The sequence below is a fragment of the Lathyrus oleraceus genome, chromosome 4, assembly GCF_024323335.1.
Source record: "Lathyrus oleraceus cultivar Zhongwan6 chromosome 4, CAAS_Psat_ZW6_1.0, whole genome shotgun sequence".
NCBI lineage: Eukaryota > Viridiplantae > Streptophyta > Magnoliopsida > Fabales > Fabaceae > Lathyrus > Lathyrus oleraceus.
Genome location: NC_066582.1, coordinates 458,298,283 through 458,316,230, shown reverse-complemented (window position 1 = coordinate 458,316,230; position 17,948 = coordinate 458,298,283).

Here is a 17,948-nt window from a genome sequence, read left to right as displayed (position 1 = left end):
TTTTAACCCATCCCTTCTTCTTGATGATCTCCATTCCTATATCCAGTTGATTTAATCCAAAGCATTCATCTTCCAATAGAGTTTGATAATATAATAGTGAAGATGAAGATTTATGATTTTCTTTGAAATGGAATTCACATTGTTTTGCTTTTTCTATGGATGTTTGTGACCTTTTGATTCTTGATATGGTGGTCACCGAATCTTGTTTTGATTTTGTTGAGGATTTAAATGACCTCTTTTGATTGGTTTTTTTTTGTTTTGATCCCTGATTTTTCCCTGGACCTTTTTTTTGAAGCTTTTGGTCCACTGGGCTTGCCCCAATATTTTCCTAAGTCGCATCTTTGGGTGTTCAACTAATCGGGCTTTCTTTCTTTCTTTTTTTGATTTTTGGTTTGGATAGGTTTATGACTACCATGTCATTGTTTGTTGAGGAACAATCATCATAACCATTAGATTTTTCTTGGTTCCTTTAACACTTCGAGATGTGTACTAAGAATTGTATGTGGTTAATCCTCACATGGGATGTATTTTCTCTTGTAATTCGAATGCACAGTCAGATTAACTGAACATTACTACCCTGCCCTAGGTTAAGTGTAAGGCTTTTTAGATCGAAAAGAAACACCTACTTCTAGGCTCAAAATGGTTAACTAGGGATTAACTCCTTATCTCTCTAGTGTTTGGAGATTTGAAACAATGCATGTACATCCTCATCAGGATTTTATCTAAAAGCATACCATCAACAATTATGGGTATTTCGTTTTTGTCATTCTTCCTCCAGTCTTTACTAAACGAGAGTTTGATAAAGGAAGTAAAGTGGAGAAATATTTATTTATGTTTTTTATTTGCAGTAAATGAGAAAGGATTAGTGAATATAAGTTGATTGATTCAAAGCATGTATGTTGATTTAATTAATAATACCATTTACAAACAACAATGTTTTAAAGTAAATAGTACTTAGATAAACAAGAACAAATTACAAGAATGCAAAACGGTAATATGGCCTAATGATTTCCTTCATTAAGGAAATAAGCTTTACTTTCTTGATTCGTTATTGGGCTAGCTTTGTTGAAAGGTGTCTGGCTTGCTCAGGTCGGTATGATGATCACATCACGCCTATCCTTGGCAACTTCTTTAATGGCATTTAGTGATGATCCCATATGTGAGGCATGGGATTGTTCTAACATTTGGGTTTGTTGGTGTGAATATGATTGCCTTACAGTCATTAAGTTTTGAACTTTGTGTTTCAAAGCCTTGCAATTCTCCACTATGTGCCCGTGCGACACCCATATGATACTCGAAGTGAGCATTGGCATAAAAGCCTGGTGGATAAGGAAGAGTCAGAGGCATTGACTCCTTTAAAGTAATTGATCAACCCTTTAACAGATAAGGAAGGATATAGAAATATGGGAGCGGCAACAGATCAAACTGTCTTTCTGGCCTCCTCACCCTTTTTTAGTTAGGTTGACATTGTTAAGGAGTGTGTTGTTGTTGATTTCTATGTTGTTGTTGATACAACTATTGTTATTGGTAAGCCGACTATTGATATGGTTGTTTTTGCTGAAATGGTTGTTGATATGGCGCGTGCGCGATTGAAACAACTTGATGATATGGTACTAGAACATGTTGTTGGGCTATGTTCCCTCTTCCACCCATGACAACATTGACCTCGTCTTCTTTCTTATTTTGAAAGTTGGAATACAAAATTTTCCCTCCACCTGAGGTATTTGCAGTACAGGGTAGCTTTATGTTCTTTATCTGGATTTTTATCCTTTATTTGATAGTGAAGACTTCAGAGAATATTGGAAGGCTAGTGCCCACCATATTTTCCATATATTGAAAATGCAGCATTCTCGTGAACATATCAATGAGTTCCTATCAAGGATATGGGTTTGAGTCAAGCTGCAAGTTCCTTCCACCATTGGGCATACTCCTTAAACGATTCATTGATGTGTTACGTCATTCTTGTATTTTAGTGTGATTGGGAACAAGATCGGTGTTGTAATGGTAGTGCTTGAGAAAAACATCAGCAAGGTCCCTCTAGGATTGGACCTGACCTCTCTCCAACTACATGTACCATTCCAGGGATGCCCCGGTGAGGCTATCTTGAAAATATTGGATTAAGAGTTGATTGTTGTTAATGTGAGTCACCATCTTACGACAGTATGCTCTCAAGTGAGTTCGAGGATAGTTGACCCCTTTATATTTATCGAAGTCTGGTACCTTGAATTTTGGGGGAATCACCAACCCTAGCACTAGGCACATGTCAAAAACATCCAAGTCGGGAGTAGTATGAACCTTTAACGACTTGAATTTTTCCTTCAGAGTATGGAGTTTTTCTACAGTAGGGTCTGGAAGGGCTCTTATATCAAGCCTCATCTGCGGAGGCATATAGAAGGCATCTAGTAGATCTTCATCATCAAACATTAATGCATGTCGGGTAGATGGGGCAGCAGGATTTTGGGTTTCCACATGACCCACAGGTACAGGAATAGGAACAACAATTCCCTTGGGACGAACAAATCTGAATTCGGGGTTAGTTACCCTTGGGATACGAAGTGATGATGAGCTGATATGGATAGCAATTCTTTAGGCTTCAACATCTATTTCAATATTTCTTTCCTTTTGGGAAATGATTAGCATGGTCTCAAGCAGATAGTCTATTTTCTCATGTATGGAGTCGATGTTAGACCTTATGGTTGCTTGGTTGGCCTCAATTTGCTCGAGCTTCATCTTGTAGTTGTTGCAAGTTTCGTATCTGGGTCGAGACGTCAGCTTTCTGGACAATGGAGTAGAAAGTGTATAAGTTTTTTTTTGTTTTGGAAAATGACATGCATGCTGATAAATGCAGATGCATGATATTTTTTATATGCAAAAAAGTGCAATGCCATGCATGTATGGTTAAGATCTGGGACATCATAAGTAACTTAGAACACCCTATTATGTAGGCTTTATAATAGATAGTTCTAGGCTTTCTTCCAATAAATCGCTCACATGGTAGATTCTTGGTTAATGGATAAGGTTCTCAGAGTCATGGACCTTAATCGTATCAACATTTTGCAATAGGCTAGTTATTTTATGACAAGAATGACAAGGATGTCTATTTTGGGCGGGGTTTTAATGTTACGCCCACAAGGAGTGGTCCTTGGGGATTAATATTACACAACCACCAAAATAAAAAAACTGGTTCTAAGAGTGGTTCCTAGAGTAATTAACCCTTCATGAATCAGCGTTATACGACAGGATATCCATCTTATAATGAGATCTACGAAAAGGTCTAGTCTAGTGGGAGTCTTCATGTTAGGCACACAAGGAGTGGTCCTTGGGGACTAACACTAAACAACTTCCATTCTAACCTATGTGTTCTCTCTTATTTTTCTGAAGCTCGGGTGTAGAGCTTTACTCGAGATATCATCCCAAGATCCACAGGCAAGCATGATAATGCGCATATATAATGAAAAAAGAGAAAGCAATAAAGGAAAAGAAAAAAGAAAAACATATATAGCATAAAGGAAACAAACAAGTAAAGCCAACAATTATTTAAAATTTAACTAAATTAGGCTTGACTCTCTTTGTGCTTAGAGCACTTCCCCAGCAGAGTCGTCAAATGTCGCATCTTGAAAAATACGATTCTTTGCGGGGCGTTTGTGCCCTTGCAAAAAATTTGATTCGAACAGATTCTCCATCAAACTTTATTTATTCCAGTGAAGGAAAGGGAAAAATATTGATAAAACCCTCAAGAAAAAGAAGATGGTCGTCGCAACCATATTCGGGTTCAATAGTCGATTACGCAAGGGGGAGGTATTAACACCCATCACGTCCGTTGTACTCAACGGGAACCTTTTAGTTAAATTTGCGATTGAATGTTAGCTTATGTTAATTGTTTTTTTCGAATGATAAATGTGTAAAAATAAAATAAAATAAAAGGGGTCGCAAAAAGGGTTTTACAAAGGTGTTTGACGAGATTACGGGTCTCGCTCCTACGTATCCTTGGGTACAATGAGGAACTCAAAGCTTCATAGTTCGACGAGAAGGCTACGTCTTGTGTGTTGTTTTTTTATTAAAAAAGTGTTTAGATCGTATTTTAATGGTTAAACGTTAGCTTGTACACTCGCGGTGGAGACTTAAGCGCTAGTTTGTGTACTCATTAGAAAGGATTAGACAATGTTCTTTTGAAAAGGTTTTCGATCGCGTGGGAGCAAGAAAATAAGTTTAATGTGTTTGAGTATTTTTAGGTGAATGACAAATGCTCGGTGAAAACGAGACATGAGCCTCAGGACTAATTATTTGGGGTTTCACTCAATGTATTTATGAAACTTATTTGATGGAGAACGAACATTCAATAAGAATGAGACGTGTGCCTCGAAATAGATTGTTCAAAGGTTTCACTAGAATACTAGATTCCAACAGTCCCTCTTTTATCCAAGTTTATATTAAGTGTCTTAGAAATGAAAGAAAGAATAAGCAACTGGCCCAAGACGTATGCCCTTGGACCGATCAATCAAGGGTTCCATTGGAATGCTAGACTCCAACGGTTCTCTTCTTTCGCGTTTGTTAAGAAAAGATTTTAATGTTACGTTCAATCAGGAAAAGATTTGTATCGCATCGAAACAAAATTAATCGGGTTTGAAAATTGCAGGTGTTGGACCAAGGTTTTAAAAAAGCTCACTTGGCGTTGGACCAAGGATTTTTACACTTATAAAATATATTTAATATTGATATAATCATTCATTTATTTTTTTTACTTAAAGCCAATAAGCAAATAATAACCAGAATATAAGTCTAAATGAGCAAGAAAGGCAAAGATGAGTGTATGGACATGAGACATAGGATGGTTAAACAAATACGAGTAATTTAATTAACTAAGCTTGATTTAAATTAATCACACATGTTAATTTGAATTAATTATTTTAATTAATCAATTGAAGGGATTAACTGAATCAATTATAGTTAATCGGCTTAATTAATTAATTAAAATAAGTTTCAATCAATTAATTATTATAATAATAATAAAAAATATCAAAATTAAAAAAAATGAAAGAAAATGGGGTGCAAGAGAAATAAGGGAGTAGTGAGTTAGTAAGCAAGAAAAAAATACAATAATCAAAATAAATGATCCAAGGCCCAAAATAAGAAGAAAAAAAAAGATATTAATTAAGTGTATCAAGAATAATAATGCAAAGAAAATTAAAAAACAATAAACATTGAAATCCTACCTAAATAAAGAAAAAATAAAAAGGGACTTGAAAATTAAAGAGAAATTTATGCAAAGTTTTGGCTTGTTCTTGTAAATAATTCTTGGTGAGATTTGTGAATGAGAATGGTTTTATTTATAGGCTCTGAAAATGGTAGTTTAGGAATTATGAAAAAGGGATGAGAATGATGTGATTGCCTTCTAGAAACTTAATTAATAAAATAGTGAATTATGATGTAATATTTCCATTGAATAATGAAGTAATATATGATAGATATTTTGGATCTTCTAGAAACATTGATTTTTGTTTTATGATGTATGAAAATGATTAATAAAATCGAAATGGATATTATGATGATAAATCAAATAATTATGAATTTATTCTACAAAATAAATAAAGAAAATTGCAATTTTAGCCAAATTTCTCAACATGTGCAATGTTGACTTTTCTTTATCTTTTGATTATTATGCATGAAAATGTGAAATAGAAGTTATGATGGTGAATTAAGTGATTATTGTAATGATGAACCACGATGCATGAATATTTAGTCAAATTTCATAGCACGGAAGTGTTGACTTTTGACTTATGAATGTTTATGTGATTCCATGACCAAATGAAATGGATGCGGATGAAAGTTTAAAATTCTCGTACAAAATTGGGGTATGACGTTGGGTCCATGCAAAGGCCTTGAAAGCTCTCCAGGACGAGTTAGCCTATCTGAAAAGGGCGCTCAGTGACTCTCTTAAGCGAACTATGTAGGATGTGCTTGGAGTTTGCGAGCAAGTTGTGGAACAGGAGAGAAAGTTCTACCTTGATGCTATAATTTCTACTGAGACGTTGGACCCATTCAAGTCTGCTCTAAGGGTTACTTGGGGAGTTGGTCTCGATGTCTCAACTTCATATGCTTGGGCTTTATTTTTATTTCCGTGTAATGCTTTTTATTTCTTGCAATACTTCACAGGCTTCTATGCCTTGGGTGTAACTATTTTTTATATTTAATGGAATATTTTTCCTTTATGCCTCAAGCATTATTCACTTTAGAGCTTTGCGTCTCTCTTTGCTTTATCATTATCATTGTTTACAAATTGTTATAACTCCGAGGCTTGATCTTTTACTCTATGAAATCTTTATTCACTCTAGATTTTAAATTGGATCATCGGTGTTCATTGGCTAAAGCGAGATGTGTTGAACAAGTGACTTCAAGCACAAGAGGGCGGTGAATTGTGGTATTTAAAATTCGTGATTAATTTTATACTTTTTTCGATTAATATTATATTCGTACTTTTGTTTGAGTGTTTGCAACGGAAATAAATAATGAAAGTAAGTAGTGGAAATTAAAAATAAAGGGTTAGAGAGATTACACCATATATTTATACAGGTTTGGCCTAATGTTGACCTAGTCCTGTCTCCAAGAGATCTTCTTGAGAGTTTGGCTATAAACTTCGAGCTTTTGAAGTTTGTTCGCACGAACCTTTATACAAGTTGATCTTAATGTTCTTACAGTTTATCCCCAACCACAAATAGCTTTTACCACAGGCTAAGTTAGAACCTCCTTAGAGATTTTTAGGCTGATCTTAATAATCAAAGCATAACTTTTTCTGGCAAAGCTCAATAAACCACAATAGAGATTTATGGATGATTTATTTCATGAACCAAACTCACTTTACTCAAGAGTATCACACTTCAAAGAATTAAACAAATAACACAACCACTTACAAAATCTTCCTCACAAGCAAAGTTTCACTCACATGCATTAAGGTAATCACTACTACGGAAAACACATATAATGAAAATTGCAAAACACATATAATGATGGTTTCATGTCCGTTGTTAGGTAACGTGTGATTGTATGTGTGATGGTTTCCACAACGGGTGTTTGACCTTTGTTATAAGCAAGGTAGTGCGCTCCCTATCACAACAGTTATAATAAACAATTGTTGTGATATGTATTAAGGTCATGGATTTGAAACTCAACAGCAGGAATAATTTATTTGGAAATAATTAACATTTCACCACGATTACAGAATATAACCGTTGTGAAAATTAACAGGAGTTTATTATAAAATATGTAGATTGCTTGTATTCCCTTATACCTCATTAAACATATACAACCATAAAACTTGGTTGAAAAAAATAATTTGAAAAATTAAATTATTCTTGAAAAACAACTTAAACGAACCACTGTTTTTCAAATTTCATTCATACCGTAATTCATATATTGCTTCTTAACACATAGTATTTGATTCAATACCCCAAATTCTTCAAAGCAACGATTCATTCCTAGTTTATTTTCCAAAGCATCCATATGTTGACTAATTTAGGATCATTATCATCACTATCATCATTATTATTTTAATCAATGATGAAGATTATTATTATGACAACGATGAAGATGATCCAATTTCTCAATAAATTTGATTTTTTGCAATATAAATTAATAGAGAATGAATTGTTGCTTTGAAGAACCTGGGGCAATAACTCAAGTTCTATGCGTTAAAGAGCGATATAAATGAATTACAAGATGGATGCAATTTGAAAATCATGTTTGGTCTAAGTTGCATTTCAAATATAAATTAATTTTCAAATTATTATTTTCTAAACCATTTTAAATGAATGCATGTTCAATGAAGGGAGTGAAACAAACAATCTACATACATTATAATAAACTCAACAACAATAACATACATTTTATTGAAAAGATTCATGGAATGATCTAAAGTTGATCTACTTTGTGTTGCAATGGAGAAAAAGTATAAGGTGGATGAAGCTTCCAAGATTGATTCATACTTCTTGTATTATTTCTCCATAGAAAAATAAAGTATTTATGAACCACACCCATAATATGAGTTAACCTGTTTTGAAAATATAAACTAACATTAATATTATAACATAACAAGCAACAACAAAGCATTAGGGAAGTAAATCATGCCACAACAAAAAGCTGCATGTTAACATAAATAAGCAGTACACTGTAACATAGCAAGCAACAACCCACAGCATAACTAACATTAACATTGTACCATAACAATAAAAACAACCAGCAATACATTGTTAACCCAAAAAGGAAGTAAATCATGCAACGACAAAAAGCAGCATGTTAACACTAACTAAAAACAACTACCCACAACAAATCAAAAACTTATCAACAACAATATCTAACAACAAATCATGTAAAACATAACGAGGTCTTCAATATGGTCATTCATAATAGTTTCTACCTTCATCATCTTTTCAGAGTTAAGATTCTTGAAATGAATCTTCTTATAGCCCGTTCCATCAGATTCAATCATAACGCCGCCATACCAATAACATATTTTGTAACCTGAATCTCGTGGATAAGTTTGTTGCTTCCACTATTCATGATAGGGGAAGGATCTGAAATCATAAAATACAAAAACAACAACAAAAAACTACAACAACACAAAACTACAACAACATACAAGAAAAAAAAACATAAACTATCGAACAAGGAAGAAGAAGAAGAAGAATACATTTATGTATGAAGCGAGAGCTAATAATGAAGAAGAGATAAAAAGTGTGCAAGGGTTTTGCGGTGATAGATATGGCAATATTGTCAAGAAGTGAGAGCTAATTTGCTTATATTATAAATAAGTAAACAATTTCACCATGGTTGTTTGAAAAAACGTGATGAAATATAATGACTTTCACAATGGTTCTCACTATCAACCTTGGTGATAGGTATTTTAATTTTAATTTATATATTATAATTATAAGGACAACATCAATTGTAACGAAAAAGTAGAAAATTATTGAATTTGGAATTCGAACTCTGTCATTCTATAAATGTATAATCATGGTTTATTAGTTTGACTATAGTTTAATATATTTTCGTAAATGTAAATAAAAAAGCGCGTCTACAATTGAGGTATTACCATGATTAACAAACAAACAATTATAGTTTAGTGTGACGATAGGTCTATTTTGTAGTAGTGAATTTTAAGTGAAAGAAATATTTTCTAGAGAGAGAGGGAGAGGTAAATTCCAAAGAAAATGTAAATCATTAGAAAGTGGTGTTTACTGAAGTGGAGGTGAGCCTCCTTTATATAGAAGTTGGAAAAAACAAAAAATGAAATAATACATGTGTTGAATTAATGAGCTAATCGATTGGCACAAAGCTCCAATCGATTGGCCACCTCATCTTTAATCGATTAGCAAGCTCAAATAGGAAAGTTTTGACATAGATTCTTTGCAAGCCATTATCTATTATCTCTTCTCCAACCGATTGGCTTAATGCTTCAATCGATTGGTTGCTAAGAATTTTTTTGCAAATTGATTGGCACAACTTCCCAATTGATTTGTTAATTCAAAAATAGCTTTGAAAAGGATTGGAAAGCTTTTTAATCACTTGGCTTGGCTTAAAAAAATCATTTTCAAGATAAAAACAAGTATAACAATATTTATAGATGTGAGTGTGAGTTTCCTGGGTACTTCTAAGCTTCTTCCTTACTTTTACAATACTCAGATCACTAAGACAGACAGACAAACATGACCTGGCGAGCTTTCACATTTTATCTGAGGCTTCAAGATTCTTTTCTACCTTGTTTCTAATCATATAAGCATTTTGAACTTGAGTCTCTTTTTGTATGAGACATTTTTCTAGTTAGATCACGATCATCAACGTTGAAAGTTTTTTCCACCGACTTTAATCATCATTGTCGTCATTAAAACTTCAGCTGGATTTTCTACGGGTTTTTTAACTTTATACCTACAAGCAGATAGATCCACATTATCCCCCTTTTGATGATGAAAATACATCTCTCAGGGAGGTGGTAAAAGAAATAACACATATGTGTTTGGAGTGATTAAAATCCCCCTAAATTATGTAGAAAGTATACTATTTTCCCTATGAGAGTATACTTCTCCCCCTTTTCCGAAATAAAAAAGGTAGATAAATATATGCAAACATAAGCACATAGATCAACATGTATCATAAATATGTAGGAATTTATAGTTCGTGCATGATTTGTTTAATATTCCTATTCCAGTACTTATGAGAAAGAAATTTAATTTAGGAAGGGGTTTTCTAAAAATATATGTGAGTTGATTGAATGAAGTTACAAATTCAAGTACATATTCTTATTTTTCAACATAATCTCTAATAAAGTGGTTTCTAGCTTCAATATGTTTAACCTGAGAGTAAATTATCAGGTTTTTTGTGAGGTTTATGGAACTAGTATTGTCACATCTTATTGGGACAACTCCAAGAATTTCACCATAGTCATTGAGTTGTTGTTTCATTCAAATGAGTTTAGCACAATAGCTACCTACGTTAATGTATTATGTCTCAATTTTGGATAGTGTGACACTTGCTTCTTTCTTGTTGTGCCATGAGACAAGCGAGTTTCCAAGTAAGTGACATGTACCGCTGGTACTTTTCCTATAAAATATGAACCCCAGCAAAATCAAAGTAGAAGTACCCAACTAAGTCAAAATATCCTCCCTTGGGGTACAATAAATGTATGTGTTATGTGTCGGAGAGATATCTCATAATGCGTTTGACCGCACTGAGATATGATTCTTCTGGGGATGCTTGAAAACACATACATATAACAAACATGATATCGGGACGAGATGCAGTTAGATAGAGAAGAGATCCCATCATATCTCAATACTTGCTTTCTTCAACTGGTTTACCATCTTCTTCCTTGTTGAGGTTGCATGAGATTGACATTATCATGCTCGTTTTTTTTATGAAAATATTTTTATCAACTTTTCCTCTATGGAACTTGTTTTCAAGAAAAAAACTTACTTAGACGATCATACCATGCTATATAAGTTTGTTTTAGCCCATATAGTTCCTTCTTAAGCTTGAAAACATGGTCTGGAAAAGTTTAGTGGATTAAACCTAGAGGTTGGTCAACAAATACACTCACTTGGATGTAAATATTTAGAAAATCACTTTTTACATCAATTTAATACTCATGATGCAACAGTAGGATAATAAAATCTTTATGGCTTCTAATATAGCTACAAGAGAATATTTTTCATCGAAATATATTCCTTCCTATTGATTGTATCCCTTCGCAACGAGTTTGGCTTTATTTCTTAAAATATTTCCATCTTCTTCCAGCTTATTACGAAAGACCCATCGAGTACCAATTACTAGATTAGGTGAAGATTTGGGAACGAATTCCCAAACATGGTTTTGTTTAAATTGATTTAACTCTTCTTGCATAGCAAGAGACCAATGCTCTTCGATTATAGCTTCTTCGATTTCCGTTGGCTCAATTTGTGAAACAAAAGCCAAAAATTTACATACCTTATTGAGAGATCGTCGAGTGGTGACTCCCTTGCATATATCTTCAATAACATATGGAATTAGATTGTATTTTTTCAGTCTCCACTCTTTTGGTAGATCTGGATGTTCTTACGATGTTTATGGGATTTAATCCTGAATTGGTTCTTCTGTTGTAATTTAATTTTGATTTTGTTCTTGATATGGTTCCTGATCATCCTCCAGACTTGTATTTTCCATGATACCTGCACAATCAATAACTTCTACTTCTACAGGTTTTGAGGTTAGATTCATCAAAGATAACATGAATTGATTATTCTGTTGTTCTAGTTCTTCTGTTATAGATTCTAAAGGCTTTGCTCGAAGTGGAATATCCAATTAATATCCCTACATAAGCTTTTGCGTAGAATTTTGCGAGGTTATCTTTCCCGTTATAAAGGATGAAGCATTTACAACCAAAGACGTGTAGGTGAGAGATATTTGGCTTTCTTCCTTTATATAATTCATAGGGCACCCTTTTTAGAATTCTTTGTATTAAGACACGATTCATAACATAGAAAGCGATGTTTACAGGATCAACCCAAAAATATTTAGAAAGATTGGTCTCATTAAGCATCGACCCCGCAAGCTCTGCTAGAGATATGTTTTTCCTCTTAGCTACCCATTTTTGTTGGGGAGTTATGGAAAAGGAGTGCCGAATACCTTTCTTGTTACAAAAAATTTTGAATTCCTCATTTTGGAATTCTCTACCATTGTCACTTCTTGTGGATGTGATTCCTAAAACTTTTTTGTTCTTGATAACCTTGGCTAGTTTTCAAAAGGAAACAACCGCGTCTCTTTTTTGAGATAAGAATAATGTCCATGTATAGCGAGAGTAGCCATACACAATCACAAGGAAGTAGATATTTTAACCTAGACTTACGATTCTGGATGGGCCAAAAAGATCCATGTGAAGTTGTTGTAAGGGCCAATCAGTAGAAACTATATTTTTATATTTAAATGAGGCCCTCCATTGCTTCCTTTTTTGGCACACATCACATGATTTGTTCTTTTCAAAATGTATGTCTGAAAGGTCGTCTATGAGATTCTTGTGAACCAATTTGTTCAAGTGATCCATGTGGGTGTGAGATATTCTCCAATGCCATAGCCAAGATTCATCCTCTTTACTTAGGAGACATATATCACTTGAAGGGATCTTATTTAGATTCATTTCTTAGGTATTTCCACTTCTTGAGCTAGTAAATAGAGTTTCATTTTATTTTGATTTTATGACATGCAACCAGAAGAATTAAATATTACATTGTTACCTTTGCCACATAGTTAACTTATAGTGAGAAAATTATGCTTAAATCTTGTACCCAAGAGAACTTCCCCAATCGTTGGATTTGGGAGCTTACCAATGGTGCCAAAACCTAGAAATTTTCCCTTATATTATCTCCATATGAGAAAAATCCTCCTTCTTTAGTAAAAAAGGTGGGAGGATAAAGTTTTATCATTGTATATGCTTTGAATAGCTACTATCAAGGTACCTATATCATCTTGGGTCCTTGTTTGTTAGTTTCATAAACATGTTTGTTCTTTGTTTTAGAGATATACGTATTCTCAGGTTTTGATAAAATTCTTATTTTGTGTTCACAGTTTTTGTTATAGAAATATGAAGGGGGTGTCATTCTTTACTTTCATGACTTTTTTTAATGAAATAAAACATGATAATGTGACCTTCTTTATTATAGTAGTTGCATTTTAAGATTTTACAATAAGAGGTGGTTTTGGCCTTACATATATTCTCAAAGTTTCTACTGTTATTCTTTGGTTCATACCCTAATCCAACTTTGTTGTAAGAGGCTCTTTGATTCCCTAATAAAACATCTAAAATTATATTTTCATTTGGTGAACTTGACAAGTATTTTTTGAAGATCACAAATTTCATATTTTAAATTGAAATTCTATTCCTCAGGGGACAAATGTCAAACACGATGTCTTAGATAGCTGGTTCGATAAGATAAACCAGAACTACAAATTAGTTATTACAAGATAATGGATCATCAAAATAATAAAGAACACAAGAATTTGTAACCCAGTTTGATGCAAACAACACCTACGTCTAAAGGGTTGACTTCCAACCCAAGAAAGGAAATTTATTATTAGTAGCTTAGTACAATTAGTCTTACATGCAACAACAAATCGAATGTTGTTCGATGTCTCTTCCTAACACTACCCAATTACTTTCTACGTAGGACTCCCCCTAAATATGATAAACCCCCCTCACTTTCTCTTAATCACTAAAACCTAGTCATTGGTGATTCACCCGATTAATAATGTCGAATATTACAACTCAACTAGACAAACTTCTATACCAAGTTATTGAAACATAGAGGTGTAGATAAAGATGTTGAATATACAACTCAACTAGACAAACCGTTTATGTCAAGTTACTGAAACATAGAGGTGTACATAAAATAACAAATACTCTTGTAAATCCTATCAATCTAAAATCTCCAATGTGAATGCTTGCTTTCCAATGTAGGTTTGAGCTCCTTATATAGCAGAATAACTCTGGGATTTTTCATAAATCTCTCAAACAAGATATGATTTGTTTCAATTTATCAAACATGCAAGGGTGTCTACTCTGATACCAATTGAAATTTTGTTCCTTAAGGGACAAATGTTGAATATGATGTCTTAGACAACTGGTTTGATAAGTTAAACCAGAAACACTACAATGGCAAGTACTATATGATAGATCAGAAAAGTAGTAAATAACACGATAGTTGTTTACCCAATTCAATGAAACCACACCTACGTCTAGCGGGCTAAGTCCATAACCCAAGATAGGAAATTCAGGATTAGTAGCTTAGTACAATTAGTCTTACAAGCAACAACAAACTCTATGTTTTTTAAGATTGACCACTTTATCTTCTACAAGATCCCTAATGAAATGATGACGAATGTCAATGTTCTTGGTTATGTTGTGTTGAATAGGATTTTTTGAAATATTGATAGCACTTAAGTTGTCAAAAACAATGTCATGACATCTTGTTCGACATTGTACTCCTTTGGCATCTATTTCATCCAGAGTAATTGTGTGTAATTACTTCCATCAATTATGTACTCAACTTCATCATAGATAATGAGACACAATTTTTCTTTTTGCAAAACAAAGAAATTAGATTATTGTCAACAAAGAAGTCCCCCTGGTGTACTTTTCATGTCATCAATACTTCCAACCCAATCTTCATCACAATACCCTACAAGAATGGGATTTTTATCATGAGAGTACAAGATTCCATAGTCATAGGTATATATTTTATGTACTTCAAGATTCTTTTCACTTAAGAAAGATGACTAGCCTTAGGATTCGCTTGGTACCTAGCACATACACCTATAGCGAATGTCATATTAGACCTGCTAGCTGTGAGATATAACACACTTCCTATCATACTTATATCGAGACATTGATCTACATCAATTCCATTTTTATCCCTAGAAAGCTTCAAGTGAGTTGCAGCAGGAGTTCTCTTAAGGCTTGCATTGTCAAGACCAAACTTTTTCACTATGCTCTTAGCATACTTGCTTTGAGACACAAAAGTTCTATCTTCCATTTTCTTTACTTGAATACTAAGAAAGTAAGTGAGTTCTCCTACAAGACTCATCTCAAATTCACATTGTATTTCTTAAACAAAATGTTGCACCATCGTGTCAGACATCCCACCAAAAACGGTCATCCACATAGGTTTAGGCTATAATAAGCTCCCCCTATTAGTCTTCACAAATAATTTTTTATCTATTCCACCTATATTTTACCCATTGTTGATCAAGAACTTAGTCAATCTATCATGCCAAGCTCTTGGAGCTTATTTCAAGCCATTTAGAGCTTTCTTCGATTTGAAAACATGATCTGGAGAGTTTGGATCAACGAACCCCTTCTTAGGTTCCTCCACATAGACCTCTTCATTGAGATACCCGTTTAAAAAGGCACTTTTAACACCCATTTGAAACAGTTTAAATTTTAGCATGCATGAAACTCCTAGCAAAATTCTAATGGATTCTATTCTGGCTACTGGGGGAAATTTCTCATCAAAGTTCACTCCTTCTATTTGAGTATACCCTTTAGCAACTAACCTTGCCTTATTCCTTGTCACGTTACCACTTTCATCATATATGTTCTTGTAAATACACTTGGTACCAATGATGTTCACATCTTCAGGTCTATGAACTATCTCCTATACCTTGTTTCTTTCAAAATGGAAAAGTTTTTTTTGCATATCATTGATCCAGAATTCATCAGTCAATGCTTCCTTGTCATAACTCCTTCATTGATATTTCCAATGATGTTTTCTATAGGATGACCCTTCTGGATCCTGATTGATGGTCCCATGTTGATTTGAAGATCATAAGAATTAGTGATCTCATGCATGATCTTAGACTTCTTGGGTGAGACATTCTCTGGGACATTCGTTTAAGGAGGAACATCATTTTCTTCTTCTTGCTTATCTTAAGGAGTGTCATCAATGTTCACATTTATGGACTCCATCATAGTCTTAGTGCGCTTGTTATAGACTCTAAGTGCTAGACTATTGTCACCATCAGAATCAGATTCCTCAGCTTTAAGTTCCAGACTATTGTTTTTCTTTTCTCCTTCTCCATATATGGAAAGTATTTTGAGTTCCATTTCATGTTCCTGGAATTTACCAAAGAGATTATGTGTGTCCATGGTCGCCAAATCCTTAGATTCACAAATTCCAATGACTTTGGGTTGCCAACTATGGTTTATGCGTCTAGGAATTTTTATGACTAATTCCTCATTTGAGAAAGTTTTCCCTAGAGTACTAATATGACTCACGACATGGGTGAACCATGTTTGCATTTGAATTATGTTCTCTTCAGGTTTCATTCTGAAGAGTTCATACTGATGGATTATTTTTCCCTTTTTACCTCGGTAGTGCCTTCATGGGTAATTTGGAGAATATCCCACATTTTTTAGCAGTTTTGCAGTAAGAAACTTACAAATATTAATCAATACCGAAAGCGGTAGTGATTATATTTGTTGCTTTTGAATCGCGTTGCACGTTCTCTTTGGATCAATCCTTTTCGGGTTTGTCTACTACATTACCATCAATATTATATGTAGGGATAAATGGTCCTTCTATCACAACCTTCCAAATACCACGGTTCGTCCCTTCTATGAAAAATTTCATTTTCTCTTTCCACAGATTATACCCTCCTTCATTGAAGGATAGAGGTTTGTTTAGTGAATAGCTTGAAAAAAAAATTCCTCTGTTAGTTCTTAAGAGGAGTTAGGCTCTGATCCCACTTGTTGGACAAGTGACATTAAGCACAAGAGGGGGTGAGTTGTGGTATTTAAAATTCATGACTAATTTTATACTTTTTTCAATTAAGAAGATATTAGTAATTTTGTTTGAGTGATTTGTAACGGAAATAAAAACTAAAAGTAAAAAGTGGAAATTAAAAAGATAGGGTTTTAGATATTTCACCAGAGATTTATATAGGTTTGGACAATGTTGCCTAGTCCTGTCCTCAAGAGGTCTTCTTGACAGTTTGACTATAAACTTTGAGCTTTTGAAGGTTATACCCACAAACCTTTATACAAGTTGATCTTGAGATTTTTACAGGATTATCCCAAACACAAATAACTTTTACGACAAGCTAAGCTAGAACCTTCTAAGAGATTTTTAGGTTGATCCCAATAACCAAAGTTGAACTTTTTCTTGCAAAGCTCAATAAACCACATTAGAGATTTTATGACTACTTTATTGCAAGAACCAAACTCAATCTTCTCAAGAGTATCACACTCCCAAGAATTAAACAAATAACATAACCACTTACAAAACTCTTCCTCACAAGCAAAGTTTCACTCACAGGCACTAAGACAATTTTAAGTGAAAGAAATATTTTCTTAAGAGAGAGAGAGAGAGAGAGAGAGAGAGAGAGAGAGAGAATATTAGAGAGATAAATTCCAAAGAAAATGAAAATTTCTTGGAAAGTGGTATGAAATGAAGTGGGGAAGAGCCTTCTTTATATAGGAGTTAGAAAACCCAAAAAAAGGAAATAACTTATGGACTGAATTAATGAATCAATCAATTGGAACAAAGCTTCCAATCCATTGGTTAACTCATTTTTAATCGATTAGCAAGGTCAAATAGGAAATATTGGATATAGAGTCGTTTCAAGCCATTAATGTGATGTCATAATTTTTTGGTTAGTCGATTAGCTTTTCTCCAATCGATTGGCTTAATGCTACAATCTATTGGCTAACTCAGAACAATTTTGCCAATCGATTGGCACACCTTACCAATTGACTGGTTAATACAAAAATAGTTTTGAAAAGGTTTGGATAACTTTTTAATCATTTGGCTTGGCTTAGAAAATGATTTTCAAGATAAAAACATTTGAAGAAAATATTTTTAGGTGTGTCTGTGTGTGTGAGTTACCTTAGTACTTCTTAGCTACTTCCTTACTTTTGTAATACCTAGGTCACT